Source organism: Sebastes fasciatus, chromosome 5, assembly GCF_043250625.1.
Source record: "Sebastes fasciatus isolate fSebFas1 chromosome 5, fSebFas1.pri, whole genome shotgun sequence".
NCBI classification, from domain to species: Eukaryota; Metazoa; Chordata; class Actinopteri; order Perciformes; family Sebastidae; genus Sebastes; species Sebastes fasciatus.
The window spans coordinates 34,174,219-34,190,922 of NC_133799.1; the positions used below are offsets into that span (position 1 = coordinate 34,174,219).

Below are 16,704 nucleotides of genomic sequence, written 5' to 3' on the forward strand. Positions count from 1 at the left end.
TCCGGTGGTGCAGCTCGGACTGCTGCACATGCAGCGCCTGCAGAGGTGGTTGCCAGCAGCACTTCATCAGACATCATTTCATTTCATAGGCAACACCTTCTCACTCCCAACTTGTCTAATACAGCAGCTTGGTCAGTGGCCCTTAGCTTCAAACTATAATCTAGGTACCCCTCTAGCGTTAGTTTTGGACGTGTCATGGATGATGTGTCAGTTTCCACTGGTTATATATATATATATATATATATATATATATATATATATATATAGTGTCTTTTGAAAATAAACGTCTTTGTTAACAGTAAATGTACAGTTCTGGTTACATGCCTAAAGTCTCTCTTCAAAATAAACTTCCAGCGTAGGTTTCCTTTACCTTTTTACTTTAACAAAACTACTTGGTTAGGTTCAGGCGAAGTTCGTGGTTTGGGTTAAAATAATTGTTTGTTACGTGAAATAACTACGCTTGTTACGTAACTGGCGTTAGTTAAGTACATAAATTACATAACAAAAACTACGGTAAAATAGGTCAATGTCAACTTGGTCTCACACGGGACACGAACAGCGGTCTACTGGGTGAAAGCCCTGTGTTTGTTTGACCCATCTATCCTCCCCGACCTATGTGGACTTTCTCGCTCTTTGCACTACATCAGTTGCTCTGACTGTCTAATAATGACGCAGATGGGTTTACATTGGAGTTAGTTGAAAGTCTGATGTGTCTCATACAGACGCTAAAGAATGCCTCGGTGCGCCGGTATCGGATGCAGAGGGGGGCGCTGAACAAGTGTCGGTATTTGAAGAGTTGGGAGTGAGAATGGGTAGACCAAAGGATCCAGCTCCACCACCAGGACAGAGCCGGCACTCCCAATGAGCTTGTTGAATCTGTTGGCGTCGACAGCCCCTCACATTACGGCTAACGTTTTGAACAACTGCCATTAACACATCCAACAGATACAAAGTAATATGGAGCTATGTTTTTTAGCCACTTAGCAAAAGCAAGTCCAATATTCACTCTCCTTTTAGCTTTGTTTTTGGACTCAACCAAGTCCTGAGAAATGTAACTGGCGTTAGTTAAGTACGGTAACAAAACTAAGGTAAAACCTCAATGTTACCTCCCACCCTCCCTGAGCAGAGTACTATGTCAGTTGCTCTGACTGTCTAATAATGACAGTGATGGGTTTACATTGGAGTTAGTTGAAAGCCCGGTACATCTCATACAGGTGCTAAAGGATGCCTCGGTGCATCAGGGTGACGTGGGACTGGAGTTGTATCCCAGCATGCATTGGGAAAAAGGAGGCATGCACACACCCAGGATAGGTCAGCAACTCATCACACGGCTCACCTCTGTTGCTTTAAATGTTTTTTTTAATGAAAAACAGAGGTCTGTCTGATCTGATTGATCTGATTTCACTTAATTTGACGTGGAGAGTTCCAGGAGGGGGGGGGGGGGGCATTTCCTCAAACTGTACTTTTGCACAATTTAAATTCAGTCACAAAAAAACTCTCCTATCTCTGTCTCTTTTCTCCCGCCGTGTCATTCTTTTTCTTTTTCTAAATTGTGCATCTAAGACAGGGCCCATGGTAGCGGTGAAACTAGGTCCTGGGCTTCAAATAGCAGCCCATTGTATCCCAGGGGCCCGCAGCTGAGAAAAGGCCAAGAGAAACACACACACACACACACACACACACACACACACACACACACAGGGGGAGAGAGGGAGTGAGAGATAGAGGGCGAATTGTTTGATGAAAATTAATATTTGTCATTTGGTGCGGCAGACAATACCCTGCAGACACATACAGTACAACGGGCATTGTTTGAATCCATTTTCTTTTGAAGATATCACAGCGTACCGGTGTCTCCGGCACAGTCGGGAGAATTTAGGTACTGAGGGGTGTGTGTGCACAGTTCCCTGTTCGTTTTCTTTGATGTGGTCTGGGACTGCTGGCTATTTCCCCACTTTGTTTCAGTCCTTTACTGGGACCTTATTGTTCACCATGCTGTGTGTGATGTCATGCGTGGTAGCTTGTGTGTGTGTGTGAGTGAGTTATTTAATGACCTTGACGAGGCAAAAAGAAAACTGCCTCATTTTCCTTCTCAACGTCCTTTCTTTCACCGCCCCAGAACTCATCGTCCCTCTGCCCTTTTTCCTCATTCTGCCACAGAACTAAAGCAATCTTCTATTGTCGCAAGATCTGTGCTACAGATTCAGCTGTTCCATTTGTAAAAGCTGCACAATAGCTCTGGTCGTAAGCAGTGATTGTTGTCAGCGTGTGACTTAAAGAAAAACATATCATGATCGTTTTCAGATTCAGTTTCTACTAGAACATGTTTACATGCTTTAATGTACAAAACACACATTATTTTTTGATCACATTGTCTGTCTGAATATACCTGTATTTACCCTCTCTCTGTTTTAGCAGATGTGGTAATGTCTGTGAGTGAACGCAGGCAGGCATGCAGACAGAGCTGGTTACAGTCCTGCCACAGCCAGAGATACTGGATATTTTTTTTCTATTTTTGTCGGAGCATTCGATTCATTGATTGCTGACAGGATGTAAAGTGAATTTCAACAAATACAAGAAAAAACTAATGTTTTTGAAGAACACTTTTGATTCATATTTGATCAGCGCTGCCTAGTTTAACCGTTTGGTCGGAGTTTGCGAGTGATTGACAGCCGGCTCTCATAGACGGCAGCTGGACAGCGGACCTCAGATCAGCTCTTACGGCTTGTTTTCCTCCGGTTTGTGAAATCCTGCAGATGCCTTTGGGAGCACCGGAGGACAGAGAGGAACATGATTTTTTTCAGGTTACCTGTTTCATGTACTACTGTCACGATATAGCGACCGTTTTATAAAAATAGCATTTTTTTTATCATATTTGTTCCAATCTCGCCTACTTCAGCTTTAACTGTTTATAAAGCAAAAATGCCAAACATTTTCTGGTTGCATCTTCACAAATGTGAGTTTTATACCATGGTAATGTGAATCTTTTGGGTTTTTGGACTGTTGTTTGAAAAAAAAAAAGAAGTAATTTTTACCTATAATTACCTTGTGCATTTTTTCAATATTTTGGTCTTTTTAAATACTAAATAATTAATAAATTAACAAAAAAAAGACATGCTTATTTCAGATTAATTCATAATGAGAATTATAATCACAAATAACCAAAATTTGTCTTCTTTTTTTTTCCATAAATCAACACTGAATTATGTGACATGTGGATGGTTTTGGTTGGCGAGGAAACATACTAAATACCTTATTTTAGATTAGATTGACTCTTTGGCGTTTCCCAAGTACAGCAAGGTAAATACAATACACATAATACAACACACCATTAAAAACATACAAATATACAGTATGCAATATACAGTAATCCAAATGGGATGGTAGTAGCAAATATAAGTTCTAGAAATAATAAAAGAGAGCACATCTTATGTTCCCTGATGCAGTCATGTTTTGTTCAATGCCAGTATGGCATAGGAGAATAAAAGACTTCTTGTATAAGTCCTCGGGTCCCTAAAACGATGGACAGAAGAGATCAGCTCAAAGCATAGTGAGCATGAACAAATTTAAAAAAAAAACTTGTTTTTGTGACTTGCCAATAACTTTCCCTGCAATGTTAACAATTTTGAGAGCTTGTTTTTTGCTCTTTGCACTCAAGTTGCCGCACCATGCTGTGATGTTAAATGATAAAATGCTTTCAACCAGGCTTCTGCTATTTCAAGTATGTAACACCAAAGCCTTTTATAAAGTATTGAGTATCATTTCCGAAAGCCTCCCTATCATACTGCTTACTGTACTTCAAACTGTTTCTCCGTTTGAAGATCGATAAACTTCTGTGAAAAGGCACGCTGGATGAGTTGACCGAGAAAAAAAAAATTTAGAACATGTTTGAAATGTACACGTAGAAGTATAAATTACATTTCTCCATTTACTACTACTTGATTAACTTCACTGCTCTGCTGAATTCACTCAATAGACCTGTCTCATGGTGGACATTTTAACTTGACATAGCAGGAAAAGCACAGTAAATTTAATGATGGTGCCATTCCCATTTTTAGGTCCCAGTAAATCCAATGTCAGCGAGCCAGCATGCACAATACCAGAGCTCTCTGCATGGTGTGCGAGCGCCTAAACTGAATGCAGCTATCGTTAATGTTATTAATTACGCCTGTGAGGAAGGCCCCTTTTTAAAATGTTTTACGGCAGCTTTCTTGTTCTGCAGGACAAATAAGACAAATTACATTAAAAAGAAAATAACAGATAGTAAAACAAGAATGCAGCTCCCAATATAAAAGGGAGAAACTCAAGGTGTGTGTGTGTGTGTGTGTGTGTGCGTTAGCTGGTGTGAAAGTTATGGATAAATGTCTTTAAGTTGTGTGCTTAAAGGTCCCATATGTCTTTTATATTATAAAGCAGGTACAAGTGCTATATAAATACTGTTTAAACTATCAAAACGCTCAATATACGGAGAAATACACAAAGCCTGTATTCAGAAATTGTGTGTTTGAAACGTTAGGATTTCTGTCCATTTGTGATGTCACAAATATGCAATATTGACCATTAGACCATTACACGGTTTTAAACGTAAACGTTCTAAATGTGGCCCAGTTTATTTCCTGATGCAGTGTATGTAAATAACATCAGCTGATAGGAAGTAAACATGAACCCAAACTGTTGCCTAGCGACGCAATTCCGTTGCAATTCCGTTGAAATCCACTAAAACGGAGCGTTTCAGACAGAGGGTGAATACGGGTATATTCAGGCAGACAGTATGAGGAAAATATAAGTGGTTTTTTTTAACATTACAGCATGAAAACATATTCTAATAGAAACACAAAATAAAAGTATGAACCTGAAAATGAGCATGATATGGGACCTTTAAAACAGGAATAGTTTATGTTCATGTTGAAAGTGAAAACAGAGATGTATTGGTTCTTATCAGATGTAGCAGACCTATTTCCATTTGTGCAGCTCGACATCCCATAATGCTAACCTGCCCTCAGTGTCTCCTTAGAGTAGCATAGCAGCCTTTTAAACAGGGGTTGCCGTGGAGACCACAGCGGTGGCAGCCACTCGCTCGTTACGGCTGACATTCAGACAAGCCCCTCTAGCACAGACACAGACACACATACACGGTACAAAAACGACAAAACCACACACTAGCTCCCACATGTGCTGTATACGCTTCCTCGAATATATACACACGGCCCGAGACACATGCACATACAGGCGGATCAATGACACCGTCTGACCCCGGTCTTGCATTATTAATGATGTGGCTGTAGCTTTGCAAGACAGCCGACTCAGCAGGAGGCGAACACAGGTACCCAACAGACCCAATAACAGCACATTCATACAATTTTTTTCCCCAGTAAGAATGCCCCTGTTTTTATATATCAAAAAAAATCTCATTTCCATAGCAATATTCATTGTGTCACATGTCATCTAGTTGTCACTTCAATGTGAGATCCACTTTGTCATTTTTTAGGAGATGAATGTGGGCCGCTCATGATAAAGCGTCGGAGGAACACTGTGACAGCGCTGTCAACAGCGACAACGTTACGTGGTCGCATATCCAATATGATGCGAATTATTTTATTTATGCGGCTCAAAAAAAAAATTGGATCATGGAATCATAATAATCTATACAGAAGCATTGAGGAAATACTACAAAATGCTTCACAAGTGAAGCATGAATTGAGAAAGAGAGAGAGAGGAGGCAGAGATTAGCCTTAGCTGGGAGATGAGAACCAGTGGTAAATCAAGGCAACAAAAGCTTTCATTTACAGTAATGATACAGCTCCCATCTGCAGCCGTTTGGCACCAACAGATCACTGTGTTTGGCTGAATTCAGTGCCAAATTATTACACAGTATTTTTTTTTTTTTCAATCCTATTCATGCAGGGGTGTTGAAATTCAGACCCCAATGGGGTGGGGGGTTATATGTATTTTTTTTATTAATAAGCTAATAGTGTCATAACTAAATAAAAATTAGCTGAATATGAGAGACTGTATCAAAAACATTTTATAGTGGAGGCTCTCTGAGTTCTCACCTCTTACAAAAGGCGAAAAATGGTTTAGTCCGCCCCTCTGCACGAGGATTGGTCTCTAAACCATGATGTATTAAAGGGACTCTATGTAAGAATCACAGATTGCTTGTTAACAGTGACACCTGTGGCCATTAAGTCAACGAAAGTCAGCATCGTGTTGCTTGTGCTTGAGCTCGTTGGCTGTCTGTGGCGCAATCGTTTAGCGCATTCGGCTGTTAACCGAAAGGGTGGTGGTTCGAGCCCACCAAGGGACGGGAGTTTCTTTTCTTCTTGAATTCTGAAACACAGCTGGTGTGAACACCCAATGCCTGAATCACGCAGCCACCACGCCACACGCAGCCGCCACACGCAGCCGCCAGACGCAGCTAACGTTCCCTGTGTGTCCCGGGCGTAAGAATGCTTTTTTTGCATGGAGCGAGGACGATGAGCTTTGTCCCCCATCAAGGATTTTAGAGTTGCACTAGGAGAGGAACAAATATCCATTTGTTAATAAACAAGCCAGCTGCTGCATGATGAGGCTTGCTGTATGTTTGAATTGTTGTGTTCACTGTTGTGTCATTGGATTTGAATAAAGGTGAATGAAAAAGATGATCTGAATTCAAGGAGACTTTGTTAAAGATAAGCCTTTTGGAATTCGTTGATAACCTTTTAAAATTATTACTTCCGCCTAGGAAGGAGGTTGTGTTTTCACTGGCTAAGTTTGTTGGTTTGTCCGTTTGCAGGATTACTCCAAAAGTCTACGATGGATTTCAATGAAATTTTTTGGAGGGGTGAAGTGTGGCACAATTAACAATCCATTAGATTGTGGTTGCCTCTGGGTATCACACATGCGCAGTGTAACTGATGAGGCGTTGATGACGCATAACCCCACCTCTTTCCTTCAGAGATGAGAGACAGAGGGAGAGCGGGGGGCGGGGGGGAACAACTGTAGATTTGGCGTTTTTTAGCATTAATCTCGGTGAAATTACAGTTGAGTTCGACCAAAGCACACTTGGTGATTGTTGGAAAGAGTAACGACGACGGTTTAGGTGAGTTTTACTTTGTTTGTCCAGTTTGAATGAAGTGCTTTACGATGCTCCGCTGCGTACAGCTGATCTGAACATAAACTAAAATTCACGTGGATGATGGCGCAAGCTGAACGGAGAGGGGGGGCAATCGTACTCGGGCAGCTTGGCGGAGGTCTGCGCTCTCCGAGTGCCATTCTAGTTTGATTTCTGTAACTCTGGTGTAATAAATTGCTGGTAGAAAGAGAAGTGCCTGCAAGGTTCAGCGTGTAGGATTAAGGAATATTCATAACTGTTTTCAAACTAACAATCGTGTTTTCGTTACCTTACAATGAGCCCTTCATATCTACATAGGGAGCGGGTCCTCTTCATGGAGTTCACCATGTTGCACCATCATGTTCCTACAGTAGCCCAGAACGGACAACATGCTTGGAAAGGGAGTGGTGGGCGGAGGGGTGTTCAGTTGGCCGCAATCTGCAACCTCACCGCTAGATGCCACTGAATCCTACAGACTGCTTCTTTAATTAAATTGTGACTTATATAATATAATAGGGCTTAGAGGCTTAGCTGTGATTTTGTGATCAGACACACAGATTGGAGACACAATGAGAAAAAGTGCTGCTGAACATTCATATGTGCTTCATTTCATGAGTCAACTGTTGCACTATGACTTGGCTTGCTTGTTGCGTTCCCCCAGTAAGTTTTTCATACAGACCATATCAGCCATGATATGATATCATTGGGTTAATTGGACATGCAACAGCTCAGTAATATCCAGCCAGAGTTGCTAGGAGGCTGCACACACTGTGCCATGTTTCACAGTGCTGCGATCATGATGACAGGCCGCTGACGCCTCCGACCAAGACCTGTCTGACAGCCAGCGCAAATTACCATCATTGTGATGGTTTGATAGTAATGTGATTTTATGCATGTATGTTTGTACATGTGTAACAGCATGATTGGGGTGTTGGGTGGGTGGTCAAGGAGGCTGTGGTTGTCGGGGGTCATTGCTGTTGGTCACAGCCTTATTGGATGAATGCATGGATGGATAAATGGACGGATTATATCACTCTCACTATTGCAATTGAGGTCACCATGCGACTATGTGTGCTTTAAAGTTGGACAAATTAATATTTTCTTTCAACAGTGGATCAACCTTGGATACTGTAGCTATATGTGCATATAAAAGGGATCATTTGTGGTGACAAACCTATAGAGAATCATCAGGCAGCTGTTTTCAGTGAAAAAAATGCTGCCACAAATCGACTGCACCTGCCCGGCACTAAGCAGCAGACAGACACAGTTAGCGACCAGCTAGTGAAAATAGTGGAACATTTAGCAGCTAATGAGCCAGTTCTATTTCTCAGGAGTTGGTGGAGTCCAAAAACAAAGCTAAAAGGAGAGTGAATATTGGACTTGCTTTTGCCAAGTGGCTAAAAACATAACTCCATATTACTTTGTAACTGTTGGATGTGTTATAATGGCAATTGTTCAAAACGTTAAAACCATAATGTGAGGGCTGTCAACGCCGACAGATTCAACAAGCTCATTGGGAAAGCCGGCTCTGTCCCGTTCTCACTCCCTTCTCTTCAAATACCGACACGTGTTCAGCGCCCCAACTGCGTCTGATACCGAGACACCCTTTAGCGTCTGTGTGAGACACACCGGGTTTAGTACAAAGAGCGAGAAAGTCTGCATAGGGAGGAAGTCGGGGAGGATAGATGGGTCAAACAAACACAGGGCTTTCACCCAGTAGACCGCTGTTTGTGTCCTGTGTGAAACTGAGTCAACATTGACCTATTTTACCTTAATTTTGTTACGTAACTTATGTGCTTAATTAACGCCAGTTACATAACAAGCGTAGTTATTTCACATAACGAACAATCACTTTAACACAAACCGCGATCTTTTGCTGAACCTAGCCAAGTACTTTTGTTGTGTAAGTAAACCTAAAAACTAAATAAAGCTATGATGAAAGTTTATTTTGAAAAGACAGTACACAAGCGGAAACTGACATAATGGGATATAATGTGCAACATCATTAACATTCCGAAAGAACCATATACACTTACAGGCGCTTTGATATTGTACTTACATATATAGCTATATGCCACCTCATACATATCTACTGTATGATCTTTACCGTTAACCCGTTCTATTTTTAGCATTGTGTATTTTGAATTAGCACCTTATTGATATGTTATACTTTATATTTGCACTCTATATAGCTGCACTCTTTTCTATTTTGTACTGCAACAATTTCCCAATCTTTGTTCTTATCTTAGTTTAGCTTAGCTATCAGCTTGTAAAGGTCTTCTACCTTCCGAGTGGCCAATAACATCGACTTATGGAGACGCGTGGAGAGGTGGTCGTGTTGCTCTGGCTCTATCTATTTATCTGACGTGGAGAGGAGGTCGTGTTGCTCTGGCTCTATCTATCTGGCGTCCGGAGGTTGTGTTGCTCTGGCTCTATCTATCTGGCGTGGAGAGGAGGTTGTGTTGCACCGGCTCTACGTATCTGGCGTGGAGAGGGGGTCGTGTTGCTCTCGCTCTATCTGTTTGGGGACGCCAAGAAGCTGCTTGACATCCTCCTGGATCCACCTTCTCACATATGTTCACATTAAACGTATTATTTTTTGTCATATGGATTGTCTATGTTGTATTTTTATTATGTTGTAACTCTGTACACACGACATCTATTGCACGTCTCTCCATCCTGGAAGGGGGATCCCTCCTCTGTTGCTCTTCCTGAGGTTTCTACCATTTTTTTCCCTGTTAAAAGGATTTTTTTTGGTTAAGTTTTTCCATATCCGATGAGAGGGTCGTACTGTAAAGGACAGAGGGTGTCGTATGCTGTACAGATTGTAAAACCAACTGCGGCAAATTTGTCATTTTGAGCCATACAAATAAAATTGACTTGACTTGACTTAATGCAGCCTTAGGATATTATTATCTTTTAAGTGCTAGTATATGCACAACAAAATCACATCCAACCTTTCATACAGTGACGGTGACAAAGAAACCACGGGAAGACTGACGAGCCAGTAATGCACTTACAATGTCTTACCTTTCAGCTTTAAGCCTCTGAGTCAGCCTGAGTCATATCTACTCTACAGTGTAATGACTCATATGGTACATAGGGAATTCATCAACATGCTTTGACCTCATTGGATCGTCATCAGGACTCCAGAAGGTCTTGTTCTGACCCAGTGGGCTTGAATTGATGTCAGAGCTGATGAATTCAGTATTTGGCATTCAGTGTTCTGATGTATTTTCCTCTGTCATTCCTGTTACCCAGGTGTGCTGCCATTACACCGAGTTCGTTATCCCGGATGGTTGCAGGTAGACAAAAGCCTTCATTTCTTCTCAATGTCACTCTTTTCTTCACCTTTTCCTACTTAAAATATTTTTTTGTGAAATGACCACGATGTCTTTAAATGCAAATACCTGCTCCGTGCACTAAAGCTAGCATCCCCCTGCCAGGAAAAGATTAGGTAGAGCAGACTCAGCTGGAAACAGTCTGAAGTTAAGATTGTGCTGTGAACAGTAAATGTGTGGAGGATACACGAGGGGGGGGGTGGATTCAAGCCTGACAACCCAGATTAGGTTCTCATTTCATGCAAAGAAGTTTTCTTATTTAGTGAGGTTTTCAATGTCAGTGAAAGGTCTTCTATTTTTAACAATTACAGAAACATACTTGCTTTAGTCTTCCTTTATGCAACCAGAAACGAAAACGGTGGCGTTTAAGCTGTCAGCTCCTTATTCTTCCCGCCACTGGTTAGTGTTGACTCATTGTGTTGTACACTCTTTAGCTTTTTACACTCTAGATTTGTATGTGGATAAGTATTTAATTGTGGCGAGAATGTAATTTGCTTTTGGTTTCATGCTTAAAAGAGCAATGTGTAGGATTTGGCGGCATCTAGTGGTGAGGTTGCAGATTGCAACCAACTGAAACTTCTCTCCCGTTTGCCGAGGGTGTAGGACAGGGGTCTGCAACCTGTGGCTCCGGAGCCACATGCGGCTCTTTAGCCCCTCTTCAGTGGCTCCCTGTGGATTTTTAAAAATGGAAATGAATAACTTTTTTGTTTACATTTAAATTTTGATGTGTCATTGTTGTAGGTCTCATGTACGACGGTATGAGTATTAGGGCCACATTGAGGAAAAAAAAAAAAATCTGAGATTTCGAGAATAAAGTCATAATATTACAAGAATAAAGTCATAGGTTTACGAGAAAAAAGTCGTAATATTATGAGAATAAAGTCATACTATTATAAAGTACTAATTTTACGTGTAATATAACTTTATTCTCGTAATATTACGACTTATTCTCGTACTGTTATGACTTTATTCTCGTAATATTACAACTTTTTTTTGTTAACTTATGACTTCATTCTCGTTATATAAAAAAAGATTCTCGTAATGTATGACTTTATTCTCGTAATATTATGACTTTTTTTCTGGAAATCTCAGATTTTTTTTCCCTCAACGTGGCCCTAATACTCCGTAGTGCATTGTCTCTTTGGCCCTCACTGCATTAGACTTATGTACTATATACTTAGACTATAAACTGTGTTACCTTTGTCAAAATGATCAAATGTTTTGCGGCTCCAGACAGATTTTTTGTTGTTGTTGTTGTTGCCTGAAATGGCTCTTTTAATCGTAAAGGTTGCTGAACCCTGGTGTAGGATAAATATGGTGGCCGACGCGAAAACATGAAAACTCGTATGGCCCACTCGAGAGCCAGCGTTTGGTTTATCTGTTCTGGGCTACTGTAGAAACATGGCGGCCAGCTCTGGGAAGAGCACCCGCTCCTTATGTAGATATAAACGGCTAATTATAAGGTAACGAAAAAAAACACAACAATTGTTATTTCCAGGTGATTATACACTAAAGAATACATACATTAAATGCAATACATAAATATTATATTCCAATTTCTGCCAATAGATCCCCCCAAATGTTATACCATCTCTGTACAAATCTTTGCTGTTGTCTGGTTTCCTTGGTCTCACTGAGAAGGTCATGTCAAAGAAGATGAATCATGCTTGTGCCACTGCTGCTGACATTCTGCTGCCATTGCCCTGCTGAAAAAGAAAAAAAAAAACAACTGAAAGGAAGAGGAGTTGGATAAGTTGGATACGTTTGGCTTCCATGGCTTTTCATCATGTCCTGACCTCACTCACTCAGACATAATATTCATCTGTAGTGAAGCCCCTAGGGGGCTTTCTCCAGCTTTTACTGTGTGGTAATACCTTGGCACAGTATCCCTTTGAATTCTGTTCATATTGTATAATTACACACCTCACGATTTACATCCAAACCCCAAGGTTCAGTGCCAATGCAGGAAGTATAGTGTGTCCTTTATGTAGTGAAGTGGAGAAAAAGAGGTGCAGAGCAGGGGGTGGGCTGGCCGTCGGGAAGTTTGGGAAGACTCCTGAACGGCCAATCCATTCTAGGCCATCTGGCAATAGGCTTGATGACTTCATGTCTTCATGTCTTTTATATTATAAAGCAGGTTTAAGTTCGGAGGAAACAAGCCGTTAGGATTTCTGTCCATTTGTGATGTCACAAATATACAATATTTAGACCATTACACGTTTTCAAACGTAAACATTCTAAATGTGTCACAGTTGGTTTCCTGTGGCAGTGTATGTAAATAACAACAGCTGACAGGAAGTAAACATGGACCCCAACTGTTGCCTAGCAACGCAATTCCATTGAAATGCGCTAAAACGGAGCGTTTCAGACAGAGGGTAAATACAGGTATATTCAGGCAGACAGTATGAGGAAATAAAGTGTTTTTTGAACATTACAGCATGTAAACATGTTCTATTAGAAACACAAAATACAAGTATGAACCTGAAAATGAGCATGATATGGGACCTTTAAAACGCCTGTTGCCCTGACAGAGGCCCATTTCTGCCCCATTTTGTTACTCTACATATTATTGGTCTACTGATTTGACTGATATGTTAAGTGTAATGCAAGTTAAAAAACATTTTCTTCACATATTTTCATTAAACTTTCAGATAACAATAATCAACATCTTCTTAAAAAAAGAGACTTCCAAGTCCTTTATTGAATCAGTACATCACACTGACAAGCTGTCTACGCCGGATGCCTTTCAGGCCTGTTTTTGAGTCTTTTGTCTCCTACTGCCAGCACAACTTGCTCTGCTATTTTGGTGGACCGTAATTAATTATTAATTAGCAGTATATTTTTGGCATCACTGGGCAAAAATTCCATAATAACCTTTCAGCATATTGTAATTCAAGTGTTCTGAGAGATAACTAGACTTCTGCTCCTCCTCATGGCTCTGTTGTCAGGCTTTAAAAAATCTAGCCTGTGACGGGAGATTTTGACCAATCACAGGTCATTTAATTGAGACAGCGTTCCTATTGGATGTGCTCCGGTCATGTGACCGGAAATTGGCGTTCCTTCACCAGATTTCATAATGGCGGCGCCGTCACAAACTTTCTAATTTTTCAGCTAAACCCTGCACTACTAGATGATTCTGAAAACATTTGAGGAGAGAAATAGGCATTAACGTAACAGAATATTGATTCATATTTGATCAGCGCTGCCTAGTTTGACCGTTTGGTTGGAGTTCGCGAGTGATTGACAGCCGGCTCTCATAGACGGCAGCTGGACAGCAGACCTCAGATCAGCTCTTACTGCTTGTTTTCCTCGGGTCTGTGAAATCTTGCAGATGCCGTTAGGAGCACCGGAGGACACAGAGAAACATGATTTTTTTCAGGTTACCTGTTTCATGTACTACTGTCACGATATAGCGACCGTTTTATAAAAATAACTTTTTTTTTACCAATTCGCTCCAATCACTTACTTCAGCTTTAAAGTGTATGTTCTTTCATTTGCTACTACAGTGACTGTGAGTGGCTCTGAGCTTTGCCTACGCGCATCTGAACGTGGCGCCACTACTGTGGCTGAAAGCTTGCAGTGTAGACTTTTGCAGTTCTTCTTGGTCATAAGTCGACTTAACAACGACAGTCTTTCTCTAGCGTCAGCCGAGTAGGTAGGTAGCCTAAAACCTAAAAGAGTCAGAACAACCGGTACCATTTGTGTTCATTCATGCTAGACGTGTCGGAGAGGAAAAGGAGCTTATCTACATAGATAACATTACCAACAATTTCTTTCCACCATTTTGCACCATCAACCAATGGAAGAAATAACCACTGTTGCTGCTTTGTACATGTTGCTGAAGTCCCAGATATGTTGGAAAAAACCAAACACCGTTGTGTCTGGGTTCATAACGTCACCCGGCGGCGAGCTGTATTCACATACACTGACTGTATCTAGCAGCCACACGTCGCTACTGTGGTATGAACCCCAAATAAACAGATTGTGCTTTGATTTAATTGCAATAAACGTCTCAAAATGATGCTGAAATAATGACATCATAATATTGATTTGTAAAAAGTCTAAATTCCTGCTTTGTCAGCTCTGTCCACAAGACGACAAGCAAAAAAACTAATTTAAATGCTTTTTTTTAAATGGAATTCGGATAGATCAGTGCCAGGCTATGCTAACGTTTGTAGCTGCTCCATTAACACTTACCATAACTTCATTAGCTCTGGGTGCCTGCAAATGGCCACAATAAGTTTGCCCCCAAGACGTCAGGACGTCAGTGACAACAGCAGGAGAATCTCAATGCTGATAGGCTTTCGTGACACGGCGTCACGCGAATCGTTGCAGTGGTGAGAAAATGTGGTAATGAAACAAAGGATAATTCCATTATGGCTATACGGGGGAGCCGAATGTCTAAATTTACTTAAAGGGACTGTTTGTAACTTCTTACACATATAAATCATTGCGGGTCGGTGTCCCATGCGCGCTCGCGTGTGGCTACGCTGTTCAGACTCAGACTCCAACACAAACTACACGGAAGCACCAAAACCGAAAAGTTCTATCTAGTGAAGCCCGTCTGTTAAACAGTGTTGGCCGCAGTCGGAGGACGCGGGGGAGACCGTTGCTTTGGTCTCCAGGGCCGGAGTCTCTGCTGTACTCTGCTCCTCTGCCTGCTTGCCTTCACTCACACATTGCGCTCGTTCTCACCTGCTCTTTTGCTCCACCTCTCACGTGCATGCGCGCACACTACACAGAAGAGTTAGTTTAGCTCTGAGAATATCTAGAGAATGTACAGTGGACGTTTGTGCAGAAATAACTGCTGCTCTGCTGCGAGAAACGTTATCGTCTCCGACCAAAACTCCGGTGTCTCCCCTGTCTTCCCCTGGAAAAGCCAACACTATGATCAGCACTGATTCTTGGAGAGACCTTTATTTGGTCAGCTATAACATTACTGCCAAGCAGGTGAAATATAGAGTGATATTGTGGTTTTAGCTGACGTGTGTCGCCTCACTGTTTTGAGCGATGCTCGTTCATGTCTATTTAGAGCGAGCGCGAACAACAGGACGCTGATGTCGTTGACTTAACGGCCACAGGTGTCGCTTTTAACATGCAATTTCTGATTCTTACATAATGTCCCTTTAAAATTGCTTTGAAAAATGGAAGCCAATGTGGCAAATGCGAATATGGAACAATGAGCAAAGAAAAACAGGATTCGACGATCAGTCGACGCTAGGCAAAACTTGACCGATCAGATTTGACGAAGTAAATTCTTAGTTGGGGACACCCCTAATATTTACATAGGTTCAGCATTGCTGCAGGCCGTCGTATCAACATCTAGTCCGTGTCAAATCGTTGCTAAGCTGTTACTTAGTCTCTCATATGTGGAGTTTTGCCATCTAATCCATATCTGAGTTACTCCAAAAGCTGCAGGCATACAAAGGCTTGTGAGCTGCACTGGGGAAGATTGCTGACATTTGAGAGAACCGGTTGTAATATTTTGTCATTTCGCATTAAATGCTGTGCTCGGGGATCACGGTTGCAGTCGAGTCAAATTAATGGCAGGCAGCTCAAGAAGCAATATGATCTTTCCGCATCATGCGACTGATCTTTTCTGTTCAAATTCAACACAATGGCTGCTGTTATTCCGGGACAGCTTTTGAATATTGAATTTCAAAGCGCAGCTCGTCTCCCACTGAGGCTGAGCTGCTCGAATTAAATCAACGGTGTTTCGGCGTTCACATTCCTTTTCTGTGCTCTCTGATAACGCTCCTAATTTAGCACCAGTCAAAGTGTTTTATCTTTAGTGACCAATCGAGCGTCGCCTGTTTTAATTTTCAGCCCCATTGTGATGGTGTGAGATCCATTTCACATAGCTAAACATTTAGAGATGGAGGGGATGAGAGAAAGAGAGCGAGGAGGAGAGGGATGGTAAATAACTTCTGTTTTAGAAGCACCAACAGTATCTGAGGGCCACCTACTGAGCACTATCAACTTTGTAGTTGGGTGTATTTGTGTGGTCTGCACTATATTACGTAATCATATGTGCATAGAATGTACCATAATGTTTGTGTGTGAGGTGGAATTAAATGTGTGTGAAGGAAGATTTAGATACTATTGTTCTACTGAAGCTGTCAATTGTTGTGCTGTTGTGCAAACTATACTTTACTGAACAAATTAAAAAAAAAAAGTATATATATATATATATATATTTCTTGTGAAATATGGAATTGTTTTCAGCTCTAGCCTCATTTAATAATCACATGTCACAAATGTACAAGAGAGTCA

General features: G+C 41.3%; 1 protein-coding gene across 1 annotated transcript in view; it reads left to right on the top strand.

The window, feature by feature from the left end:
* The first annotated feature begins 10,347 nt into the window (after positions 1-10,347).
* The window catches only part of naaladl2 (N-acetylated alpha-linked acidic dipeptidase like 2), a 534,957-nt gene continuing 528,600 nt past the window's right edge, over positions 10,348-16,704 (top strand). Inside the window, exon 1 of the mRNA XM_074636907.1 lies at positions 10,348-10,395. The gene's annotated coding sequence lies outside the window, so the exon portion shown is untranslated. The remainder of the gene's footprint in view (positions 10,396-16,704) is intronic.